Below are 12344 nucleotides of genomic sequence, written 5' to 3'. Positions count from 1 at the left end.
AGCGGCTCCTTGCTGTGTGCAAACCAGCTCTGAATGAGCATTTTGTAGTCCTGAAAAGGAGTAGCATATGGGCTTCAACAGCCGGTCATATTTTCTTTTTATTACATATTTAAAACAACATCCAAGATTAAAAAAAAAATATTTCCTGGCAACTAGCGTAACAGGCGGCAATAAAAATTATTACTGGCTGTTGATATGGGCCACTGTGTGTTTTAAGTTTTGTTTTTGCATCCAACTTCGTGGAATTGACAGTTTTTTAGTTAATCTGTCACTGAGCAAATTTATATTAATGAGTAAGAGGAGGAAAACGAGATTTATCACTTGTGTATCGCTTCAAGCTTCTGTTCGGTACAGTCAATATTTCAGAATTTTGTACTTTTGACATTTTGGGTCATAAACTATAAAACGTTGGGGCTGAAGGGGGACGGGGTTGAGGGAGGGGGAGGGATGGAGTGGGAGGTTGGGGTGAGCAGATGTAAGCGTTTATATAGAGAATGGATAAACAACAAGGGCCTACTGTATAGCACAGGGAACTATATTCAGTATCCTATGACAAACCATAATGGAAAAGAATATAAAAAAAGAATGTAGGTATTATATGTGTAACTGAATCACTTTGCTGTACAGCAGAAATTAACACAACATTGTGAATCAACTATACTCCAATTAAAAGAAAAGGAAAAAGAAAGAAAACGATGCTGGGGCTGGAGTGGGAGACTGGGCTTGGGGAGAGAAAAGAACATTTGAGCACCGTTTATGGTTGGAATCATTGGTTTATTATTTCATCTCATCCCCACTGTGAGGCAGGTGGGATTTCCTCATTTGTAGCTGACGAAATGAGCGAATAAAGAAAATTTCTGTTTTAAATCCAAGTTTAAAATGGATCTTTCTTCTATGCCAAGCTTATGAGGGCAGAGTAGGTGTGAGAGCGGAGTATGGGACAGGGCTTACAGAGTGAGTTTCTCCAGATAAAGCCAGAGGTGTCCGCAAGGGATAAAGGACCAGTGAGGTACTTTATTTTATTTTTTAAAAAATGTTTATTTATTTGGCTGCGCCGGGTTTTAGTTGTGGCACGAGGGATCTTTAGTTGCGGCATGCAGGGTCTAGTTCCCTGAACAGGGATGGAACCTGGGCCCCCTGCATTGGGAGCACGGAGTCTTAACCACTGGACCAGGGAGGTCCCTAATGAGGTACTTTAAAGGAGACTGAGCCATGGCAAGGCACTTAAGCTTAGTTTCACTGGCAGGTACCTCACGGAACAGAAAGGACTCTTTAGATGTTCAGTGTTGGGCTTGGCCCTTAAAGACGGACCTGAGAGTTCTCTAGATAGTCCTGTGAATCTTACGTTAAGGCAGCTACAGACCAGGCGCTTCTTTGAGCATTTCATTAAAAGCTTCCTTTTTATTTTGAGGTTTATTGACCTTTTCTTCCCTCTAGACCTGGAAGGCCTTGTTCCTTTCCTATAGAAGTTCCATCTCTCTGAGTTCAAATGTCTCAGCCTCCTAACCTATTCTCTCTCAAGTTCCACTCTACGATCTTGGGATCATTATCTCTCTCTCTCTCCCAGACTTATCTCGGGTTCTGTGGGCCTTTGGAGCAGTTCCCTGTAGACTGCATTTGCTGTCACCTCTCCCCTGGCTCCTGGTGGAAACAGTGGTTGAGGTAATTAAGCTGAAATGTGGGGGAAACTCCTGGAATGATGAGCTGGATGAAACTCCTGTTGGTTAACATGGATGCTTTAATCCAGCTGTTCTGGAGCCCGGGGCATCGGGTGTTGGGCCCTACAATTGGTGCCAGTCTTAGAGGGTCGTATGTATTTCCAGCCACAAAAGATCTCTGTGTCATGTTGGAGAAGACAAAAGTTTATAATCAGTGGGCCACTGAAAATGACAATGGGTAGCTTAGACGGAAAGCAGATGTCACCAGCTAGCGGCCTGCAGCCTATTCTAACGTGCTTTAAGTACACAGAGTTTAAAAAAAATTAAATTGGTTGCCAGTATTTACAAATTGGGAGATTTCAGTCATATATCTCAGTTCCAGCCGCTCTTGAGAGCTTAGACTTTGGAATCAGGCCTACGTCTGTGCCTAACACAGATCAGAAGAGGTAGTGACTGGCCCAACACCACCTTGGCCTCTGTACACATTTGGGTTCCCTGACCCTCACCCTAAGTGATCAGAACATGATGTGTTTGGGAATGTGTATTTTTTTATTTTTTTGCGGTACGCGGGCCTCTCACTGCTGTGGTCTCTCCCGTTGCGGAGCACAGGCTCCGGACGCACAGGCTCAGCGGCCATGGCTCACGGGCCGAGCCGCTCCGCGGCATGTAGGATCTTCCCGGAGCGGGGCACGAACCCGTGTCCCCTGCATCGGCAGGCGGACTCTCAACCACTGCGCCACCAGGGAAGCCCGGGAGCGTGTATTATCCTTGCAGAAGCACAGGGTGAGAAGTCTTCTCGTCTAAGAAGCATTGCTGGTGTTCAGATCAAGATATGAGTAAGATGAAACACGTGTTTAAATGGAACACATAAGGGATCTTTTGGAGAAGTTCAATGAGAGAACTGATCATCTCTTCCGTCATATCTAAGTACAGATCCCTTCTTGTTTCAGCCCGGATTTTTCGAAGATATTGTTGCATGTGTGTGTTTTGAAAGATAGGGTTGAGAAAAACGATGAGAAGAAAGGGTACTTTTACCCCAAAGAGTTGTTCAGGCTGTTCAGTGTATATGAAGATATATGGAAGGTTTCAATCTCTAGTCCGGGCATTAGCTCATTATTATTAATCTAAGTAGACATTCTTTTTTAAAAAATAATTAATTAATTTTTGGATGTGTTGGGTCTGTTGCTGCGCGTGGGCTTTTCTAGTTGTGGCGAGCGGGGGCTACTCTTTGTTGTGGTGCATGTGCTTCTCATTGCGGTGGCTTCTCTTGTTGCGGAGCATGGGCTCGTGGCACGCGGGCTCAGGAGTTGTGGCACGTGGGCTCAGGAGTTGTGGCTCGCGGGCTTAGTTGCTCCGCTGCACGTGGGATCTTCCCGGACCAGGGCTCGAACCCGTGTCCCCTACTTTGGCAGGTGGATTCTTAACCACCGCGCCACCAGAGAAGTCCCCTAGCAGACATTCTTTGATAGGAGTTGTTTAGTGGTGAACTTGTGAAGAGTATGTGATTCTGTTCAGCGCTGGGGATTTGTGGTTAAAATAACCCATTTGTGCACGTTGAGGCACACAGTTGTAGGGCAGGAAATTGAGGGTCAGGATTAGAGAGGGAAGTCAGAGGAGAAGTTTCATTCTGTAGTTAGTTTAGCAAACACCAGTGAGGTGCCTGTGATGTGCTGGGCCCAGTGCTACTACCAGGGGTAGGAAGATAAGCAAAACAAAAAGAACATGCAGACTCTAACGGACAATCTCAGTATCATGTAGTAAGAGGTGTGCCCACAGTGCTGTGGGATGACAGACTGGCCCTTGGCTTAGTTCAGAGCTAGATGGACGTTCCCCTGGGAAGTTGACGCCTGAGTTGAGCCTGAGTTGAGGCTTGAAGGCTACGAGTTAGTGACAGGTGGGAAAAGAATTTAACGTTTGAAGTATAGTTTGGAGTTAAGTCATGGAGGGCTTTCCAGAACCTTTTAAGGAGTCCGGAAAGAAGGGGAGACATCAGATTTACATTTGACCCCAGTGTGGTAACGGGCTTACAGAACGGCAAGGCTGGAGGCTGGGAGACCTGCTAAGTTGTAACCAAGTCAGAAAATCCTTTTTGGTTTTAGAAGACAGGTGAGGATGGGACCTAGAATGGCCTAGGCCATGGTTTACCTGCTGCCTAAGGTGAACACTTCTCAGAGGTGCTGGCTCTTTGCCATTTTGAAGGACTGGCTCCGATGCTCCATTATAGACTTAGAAAGATCGAGGATTGTTGGTCAGTCTTATCATTTTGTTGAGCTCTTAAATTAGTTTGTATTTTAGGGTTTTTTTGTTTGTTTGTGTGTTTTAGATAGGAGAGGGAGGACAGAACTTATTGTAATATAATTTTGCTAAAAGTTTTGCAGAAGTGAATCATGTTTCTCAAGATAAATTATACAAGAAGTTTGTTTGATTCTGACATTGTTTCTATGGGAAATCAGTCTTCAACAAGGGGAAACAAGCTTCCTGGGAGGAGGTAGGCAGCATCTCTTCCGCCCATGAGGACCCTGAGGAACGGAGCGTTAGCCACTGCTCGCGCTCTGGGTCAGTTCATTCTGGGCCTCCTCCAGCCTCTTGCTGTCAGAACCATTTCTCTTCTGTTTTAGTATAAAAGGTGAAGAAGTCACTTGTTCTCTGCGACATGCAAGGACCTCATTAGTGGGTGGGGGAACAGCCCTCCACAAAATATTCTGGGGAAGGACTGTGTGTTCCTGGGGCACCACTGCTGTCATAGACGCCTCACGAGTGAGGCTGACCTGTCGTAGACTAAGGAGATTTCGTGGGCACTAAGTCCCATTAAAATTTCGTTCAGGCTGTCATCACCGGCTCTCCAGGCAAACTTCAGCAGCCTTTTAACTACTGGCCCCATGGCCTGTGGCCTCACTCTCATCCTCTGTCCGCACAGCTGCCCCAGTGGCTTTCTGAAATGAAACATCCAAGCGTATCATTCCCTGCTTAGAATCCTTCAGCCACTTTCCAAAGCTAATCAGTGGAGGCCAGAAGCCGACAACGTTGGTCGTCTGTCCAACCCTGCGGCCTTTACTCTTTCTTTTCTGCCTCACCGCCTGGCAGGACCCAGAGGACTGTCCCCCAGGTAGTCAGAATAGAGTCCCCTTTGTTATTAGATTTCTGGAAAACTATCTGGCTGGACCCACCCGGAAGAAGCACCCCGAAGCAGTGTCTTTAATTTTCAATGTTTGTCTTTGGCTTTTAGCAAAAGTTGATATGAGAAGCTGAGTGTGAAGGACATGTCCACATTTTTTGGTTAAACGAATCATCAGTCCATTTTCCTATTCTGTGCTTCCTTAAGGACCCGTGAATGATATTTTTGAGTGAATAGCTTCTATGCTAAATTGCTGTTAGCATCTAGTGCCAGGAAAACCAAACTTTTCTCATTTAAAAAACTTAACCTGCTTCCCTTTAAAAAATCAGTTAGTTAAAATAACACTGTGTTTGCTTTTTGCCTCTGTTGCCAGGACTCTCAGTGCTAAAATTTTCGGTCATAATAATCATAAAAGCCTAGGTAGTGGTTGAACTGGCAATCTGCTGTTTGTCTGCCCAGCCCAGCAGCCCTTTCCCAGTTTATTCATTTGTTTGCAAATATTTATTGCGTCATTGTCCTGTGCTTCTGTGCCTGCTGGTCCCTGTGCCCTAGTCCCTTGACCACAGCGATTAGTCCAGGAGGTGGACATGTGACCCAAGCAAGAGTCTTAACTGGGGTCTTTGGAAACACTGCCCTGGAGAGAGAGGCAGTATTTCAGTTGGAGAGACTGTGTGGTACCCCCTCCGCTGCCTGTGCCTTGATCCTGCTACATGGGAGGAAACCTTTCTGAGTAGCGGAGGATGAGGTCCTCACCCAGGAAAGCCGAGCTTTGTGGAAAGACCCCTTCCCTGCTGTTTGCTATGCTTTGTCTCTTGGAATGCCAAGGTTCCAAAGTGTTAAATGACTGGAACTTTATTTGGTCAAACAAGTTTAAAGAAAGAGGTTTCTTGATGGCAGAACTTGTCAGAGCCTTTAATATTGAATGTGTTTTGCGCGTCTTCCAGAGGATTAGTAAAGTACGCAGTATTTTTTTTTTTTTTTTTTGTGGTACGCGGGCCTCTCACTGCTGTGGCCTCTCCCGTTGCAGAGCACAGGCTCCGGACGCGCAGGCTCAGCGGCCATGGCTCACGGGCGCAGCCGCTCCGTGGCATGTGGGATCTTCCCGGACCGGGGCACGAACCCGTGTCCCCTGCATCGGCAGGCGGACTCCCAACCACTGCGCCACCAGGGAAGCCCAAGTACGCAGTATTTGCCAAACATTTAACTGTGGGTTTAAAAAAAGAAGTGAAACACCTATAAGTATCCCATCTTTACAAATGAGGAAACTGAGTCACACATAGGTTAAGAGACTTCCTGAGGTCATACAAGTCAGGGCTGGTCTGGAAGGTAAACTCAGCTTTCCTGTCTTTGACATTCATTTCCCCATCACGTGTGGGTTGTCGTATAAGAACGCTTGTCTCTGTGAACCATATGCCACGGTCTGAATGTGTTTGTTTTTTAAATTGCAATTTGCATCGCAACTTGTGCTTCTGGTTCTTGTATTATTACTCAGGCCTTCTCTATAGGTGAGCGGCCAATCCTCAGAAATCCTGGAAAGCACACAGTTCTAGCGATTTGATTTTGTTATAAGGAATATATAATAACTCTGGGTTCCTGGCTTTAAATGATAAGGATGTGTTAAATTATGAAGGTGACATGAGGTCTCTGTATGTTCCACGTTCTAGACAGTGTCATTAGGCATTTCCATTTTGATGCAATGTCTGTTAAAGAGACCTGTTTTCTGAGAGTGTGGTTGTACTCTTATTTTTAATCTTTGTGATTTTTGTGAAGCTGTGTTTGTTGTAAACACTTGTTGAAAATAAGCTAATAGAGAAGTAGGATGAAGCATTTTACTGATTCTGACACGCCTCCAGCTGAGAAATGGCGGGCAGAGACTCAATGAGAAGGAGACGTATAGCTCATTTCTAGGCTGATTACAGAGAAGTGAGCAGCGAGTGGCCACGTGGGCTGTCGCAGTCACCCCGCTGTGGTGGCAGAGCGGGGGCTGAAGCCGTGCTCCGTGGGTTCATGTGCAGTGCTCTTTCCCTCGCCTCGTGTTGGCATCGGTATTTTTGTTTATGATCTCTAGGTTTCCACATCACCTACAGGTAATTAAAGTCATGTTATATGGAAGATATGCACATCTTTTACGTGAAGACGGTGCATGTGTAAATTATTCATTCCTGGCGGATCTCCATGCTGTCGTGTTGCTATGATCGTTGGTCCCTTGACCGTTCCCACCACCTCCATTAGATCCTCATCACTTTTCTCTTGAATTGCTTCTCAACTTGCCTCCTCGCTTCCTAGTTCACGCCCCTTCCACCCATCCTCGGTACTCCCAGGAGGAAAAACCCTTCACTCACCCACTTCGCCCATAGGTTTCAGGTGGTGCTCTCTGGCCCCTGCTTCCCTCTCCAGCCACGTCTCCTGCCCCTTGCTGTGTGCATCCTTAGTCCCAGCTTTGAGCAACTACTTGCTCTGTGGATGAGAAGAGGTTTCTTGCCTCTATGCTCTTAGGTAGCATTAACCTCTGACCGAAATGCCTCCCTCTCCCCATTCCATCCACCTCATCCTTCGGGACTCGGCTCCTATGTGTGTTTCTCTAGGAAGCCTTTCCAGATGCAGCCACCTTCCCATCAGCCTGTGAGCAACTTAGTACAACATGATGGTGAGGAGTGTGGACTGTAGTCCCAGGTGGCCTGGGTTCAAACCCGTGTTGTACTGGCTCCACACTGTGTGACATTGGACAAGTCACTTAACCTTTCTGTGCTTCAGCTCTGTCACCTGTAAAATGGTTATCTCCTAGGATTGTTTTTAGGATAAATGAGTTAATGCATGTAAATCACTCATGAAAGCACCTATGCTTAAGTCCTATTGATTATTATTTATATTTTCAATCTAGTATTATTATTATTGGTTTTTATTAAGAGTAAAAAACTACTCTCATTCCATTTTTATACCCTCAAGCCCCTTTCATAGTGCACGGTATCTGGTAGGCACTCAGTAAACGTTGCCTATCTGAATGAGTCAACCGAAACAATCAGTAAACAGAGCACCTATTTCAGTGTTTGTCAAGTTATGCCCAGCTGTGTTCCAGAGAAGATTTATTTCAATCACTGTTTTAGATGCATCCTTTTAGGAGCAATGTATAGATATAAACTTTAATATCTGTATCTTCCTCAGACTCAGGAGTCATTTAGAGTTGCCTTTTTAAAATTCTGTTCGTTCACTAACAGATTTGTAGTGTTGGTAAGTTGCCCTTTAAAAGACAGTGTATAGATTGGATGTAAAAAATATCATGTTTAAATAAACTGTATGCCTGCTCTAGTAAGTGAAGTGCTTCTTTGTAAAGGCAGTCATTGTGCTGGATTATGATGTCATAAAGTTTAAAGAGACAAATGCTTATCATGATTTGTGCCTTTAAAAAAATGTAGAGCTATTCAAATACCTCTCTCTACCTCCTCATGATGCATCTCCACTTCTGAGTTAATGAATGTCTTGCTGTGAGTCAACCATATATCCGTTCAAGATTCAGGTATTGATGGCTCAGTGTCCAGTATATTCACTCCAGTATATTTGCACTCGGTCTCATTTCTCCACAACTATTTAAAACCCAAATAACATTCACGAGCTAAGGGTCTTAATTTCTTTATTTTTTACGTTTCTGTTTATTCATTGGTATTATAGTAACTGGGCACCTTTCTTCTGACCTTGATGATCTCACCTCTATTTTAAGGAAGCTGGAAGGAAACTGAGATCTGGACCACCTCTGAAAAACTGAATGTCAAGTCAGTTGTCCAGTCACACAATGGTATAAGCAGCCAACATCCTCTAAAAGGTTCCATGTCCATAATGGCATCATTGACATTTGAACTGAGTGGAGTTGTTCTCTGAAAGGTGCCATAGAGAAAACACAAGGCGGTGGCGGGGGGGCGATCGTGGTGGTGATGGGTCAGAGGTTCTTCAAGTGAACTGAATGAGGCCAGCCGCGAATGAGGACAGCCCAGTGAGTGATTCCTTTGTTCCACTGTGAAACAAAATACTCGAAAATGTGCTTGTAACAAAGAGTGTTATTTGCTCAGAGTGGACATGATGTAGTGAAGAGTTTTTGAAAACTTTCATTTGGTGACTAATATTTTGACTCAGTAAAGATATTAAAAAACACTTCTTTAACCATAAGGTCTTCGTGTGTAAAGAAGGTTATTATAGTTACAAGTACTCAGTAGTGTTTAACGTGATAGGAGGGTACCCCACTGGCTGTGGCTGTACACTGATGCGTTCTGTCCCCAGGACTTTTGTCCCCTGGGAGACTATTTTGCAAGGGTTGTCAAATCACAGTCCTCATTTTCTTTTCTTTTTTTCAAACAAAAATATGGTTTTTCCACTGCATCAACAGACTCAAACAGCACCAAATACAGTGTAGGGACTCAAAATGTTAAGCCAACCATGATAGAAAGAAATTAGAATTAAAAGCAAACTGAGGGCTTCCCTGGTGGCGCAGCGGTTGAGAGTCCGCCTGCCGATGCAGGGGACACGGGTTCGTGCCCTGGTCCGGGAGGATCCCACATGCCGCGGAGCAGCTGGGCCCGTGAGCCATGGCCGCTGGGCCTGCGCATCCGGAGCCTGTGCTCTGCAAGGGGAGAGGCCACGGCAGTGAGAGGCCCGTGTACCGCAAAAAAAAAAAAAAAAAAAAAAAAGCAAACAATTCACTTTCCCTTCACATGTGTCCTGTAACTGTATAGTAAGACTGGCAAACCAGGGGAGAGAAACTCAAAGCACCCCAGTTGGCAATTTACAAGGGATTCCAGTTTTAAGACTTCCATTAGTCCTACCTGGCTCAACATTTCATACTCATACCAACAAACCCAACTCGATCCAGGCTTGAAGTCCATGGGTCACCATTACGTCTCCCTACTGAGATTCTAGAGGGAATAGAATACATAGAAGCACGTCTTGTTTCTGTGCCTAATATTTAGGTAAATAAAGGTTAAGGCACCCTGACCTTCCCTAATGGGCACGTGCATAAATGCACCTGGACTTCATGTACCTCCTAGCGTCCCACAGCCTAAATGCAATCCAGCTTTAGGATTTTAAGTTATTGACACCCACGCTTGACTAGCCTCAACCCATTTCTCTAGGTTCTAGGCTGGCCTTGTCGTAGTTGTGATAAATGTCCACACCCAAGAAGCCCTGACTGTCAACAATACCTTACTGTAAGCCTGTCTTTGCTGGGCTCTTCTACTTGCCAACACTGAAGTTACTTACTGGTTGGGAGAATAGCCTTTCACTTAGAAACCAGGAGACAGATAGCATGCTGCCAGTTATTTTGCAATGAATATCTTTTGTCCTTCATTAACAGGGACCTTACTTTCCTGCCCCAAATAAAAAACCAGATATGAGGAACAAGAACCCAGTTTTTTAATTTGATCGTTTCTTGCGTTTGAAGTACTCCTCGATGACATCCTTGGCCTGAGACTCTTTGCCATAGTCCTTAACCACCACACAGCTGCAACCAACCACTTCACGGCGTTTTCCTTCTCTGTCAGTTTTACAGAGGCCTCTACCCATTCCCCTGGTTTCTTGTGGTCATCAATCTTTTTTTTTTTTTTTTTTTTTTTGCAGTACGCGGGCCTCTCACTGTTGTGGCCTCTCCCGTTGCGGAGCCCAGGCTCCGGACGCACAGGCTCAGCGGCCATGGCTCACGGGCCCAGCCGCTCCGCGGCATGTGGGATCTTCCCGGACCGGGGCACGAACCCGCGTCCCCTGCATCGGCAGGCGGACTCCTAACCACTGCGCCACCAGGGAAGCCCGTGGTCATCAGTCTTAATCAGGTTGATTTGGTGCTCAGCACAAAGGGCCTCCACCAACTTGACATACACAGGCTCCTCACAGTTGGAAGCAAGCACGCAGAGATGGGCTTGGCGCTTGTCTAAGGCTTTGGCAGCTTCGCGAATTCCCTGTGCTAGGCCGTCCTGGATGAGGGCGGTCTTCAGCACCTCTTGCAGAGCAGTATTAACGTCCGTTACACCTCCAGCAGCAAAGCCTTCCTCAGCCATGGGGCCATGGCGGTGGGTTAAGGGTGGAACCGAATCTTGAGCGCACCGAGCCTCCGCCTCTGTGCAACTCCGCGGCGGCAGGGAAAGAGCCATGGTCCTCATTTTCTGTGTATCTGATGAGAATAGAGGCAGGCACAGTCCCTTGATTTTTCTAGTAGTTCTGCCTTTACATATTAGTTTTACAGAAAAAAGGTGGTCCTTTTTCTGTGTCTTGACTACTTTTATTAGGAGAGTCTATACTTTTGGTAATAGTTTTGCCATTATGTCATTATCTATGAGCAGATATAAATTGCTGCACTTATTTTAGAAGACCAGTTCAGAGAATTTTATTCTGAGGAAATCTTTGTATTTAGCACTTTTCCAGTAAGTGAGTGGGCCATTGATTGGGTTTTTTTTGTTGTTGTTTGTTTGTTTTGTTTTTTTGCGGTACGTGGGCCTCTCACTGTTTTGGCCTCTCCTGTTGCGGAGCACAGCCTCCGGACGTGCAGGCCCAGCGGCCATGGCTCACGGGCCCAGCTCCTCCGCGGCATGTGGGATCCTCCCGGACCGGGGCACAAACCCGTGTCCCCTGCATCGGCAGGCGGACTCTCAACCACTGCGCCACCAGGGAAGCCCCATTGATTGGGTTTTAACAGCTATTTTGATGAATGAGTTGTTGTTATGAAGGGATTTCACACTTAAATCTTACTTCTTGGGCTGTGCTATTTTTGTCTTTTGAAAGTTATTTAAAATGAAAAGGCTCAGCACATGTTTTCTATGCTGAAAGTTACAGGGTGATCCCACTGTTTCAGAATTTGAGTTTCCACCAGCATTACTCCTCCCATAGAGAGTCCCTAAGGGGTGTGATAGTTTTGATGGAATTTGTATATTCCATGAATGAAAAACAAACTACAGAATTTCCTTTGTGACTTTTTTTTTTCCTACCCAAGTTCCCGTTTGTTCCCCCACCAATATAAAATAATATAAAACCACCACAACCAACTGATGGGGGTGAAAATGAAGACGTTGCCCTTGTTATAAATAGGGGCCTACCACCTCCCCCATGCACACACCCACAATCTCTTAAGCTTGGCCTTCCCCTCCTTAGCTGTTTGAACCCTCTTGGGAAGTCATTTGAGTCTGAGTTTGCCTGGCTGGCTTCTAGCTAGCATACGAAGGTGGAGTTTGGTTTTCCTCACATCCACCTCCCTCTACTTCTCACCTCCATCTCCCTCTGCTTCCTTTCACCGGGATTCATGGAGTTTTCCTTGCCAGGAGGTTATTTTCTTAATGTAATATTGGGGCAGGAAACCCTTTACCTTTTATGCAACCTGCCTGCTTCTTTTCTGGGCTTACTTTGATTCCTATCATGGAGTTTGTCCAGTTTTCATTATCCTTCCCTGTGTGGTGGATATTCAGGTAGTAGATATTTCAGATGGTCTTTCTTGAACAGAACAGCAACTCCTAGCAGTGTGGCCGTAGACAAATCGGTGGGCTTTGGGACCATGGTGTCCAGTACTGGTAAAGCCACCAAATGGAAGTTTCTGTTCTCTTCAG

General features: G+C 45.6%; 1 protein-coding gene and 1 pseudogene across 6 annotated transcripts in view; one reads left to right on the top strand and one right to left on the bottom strand.

The window, feature by feature from the left end:
- The window catches only part of CARMIL1 (capping protein regulator and myosin 1 linker 1), a 323350-nt gene that overhangs the window by 43326 nt on the left and 267680 nt on the right, over positions 1-12344 (top strand). The gene's annotated exons all lie outside the window — the stretch shown is intronic.
- Positions 10171-10808, bottom strand: LOC309966994 (small ribosomal subunit protein eS12-like; annotated as a pseudogene). The gene is made up of 2 exons: positions 10552-10808; positions 10171-10312 (listed from the first exon to the last, which is right to left on the bottom strand). The product of its transcript is annotated as a small ribosomal subunit protein eS12-like (transcript).

This window comes from Leucopleurus acutus, assembly GCF_964270905.1.
Source record: "Leucopleurus acutus genome assembly, chromosome: 10".
NCBI classification, from domain to species: Eukaryota; Metazoa; Chordata; class Mammalia; order Artiodactyla; family Delphinidae; genus Leucopleurus; species Leucopleurus acutus.
This window is presented reverse-complemented; position numbering and strand designations above follow the sequence as displayed.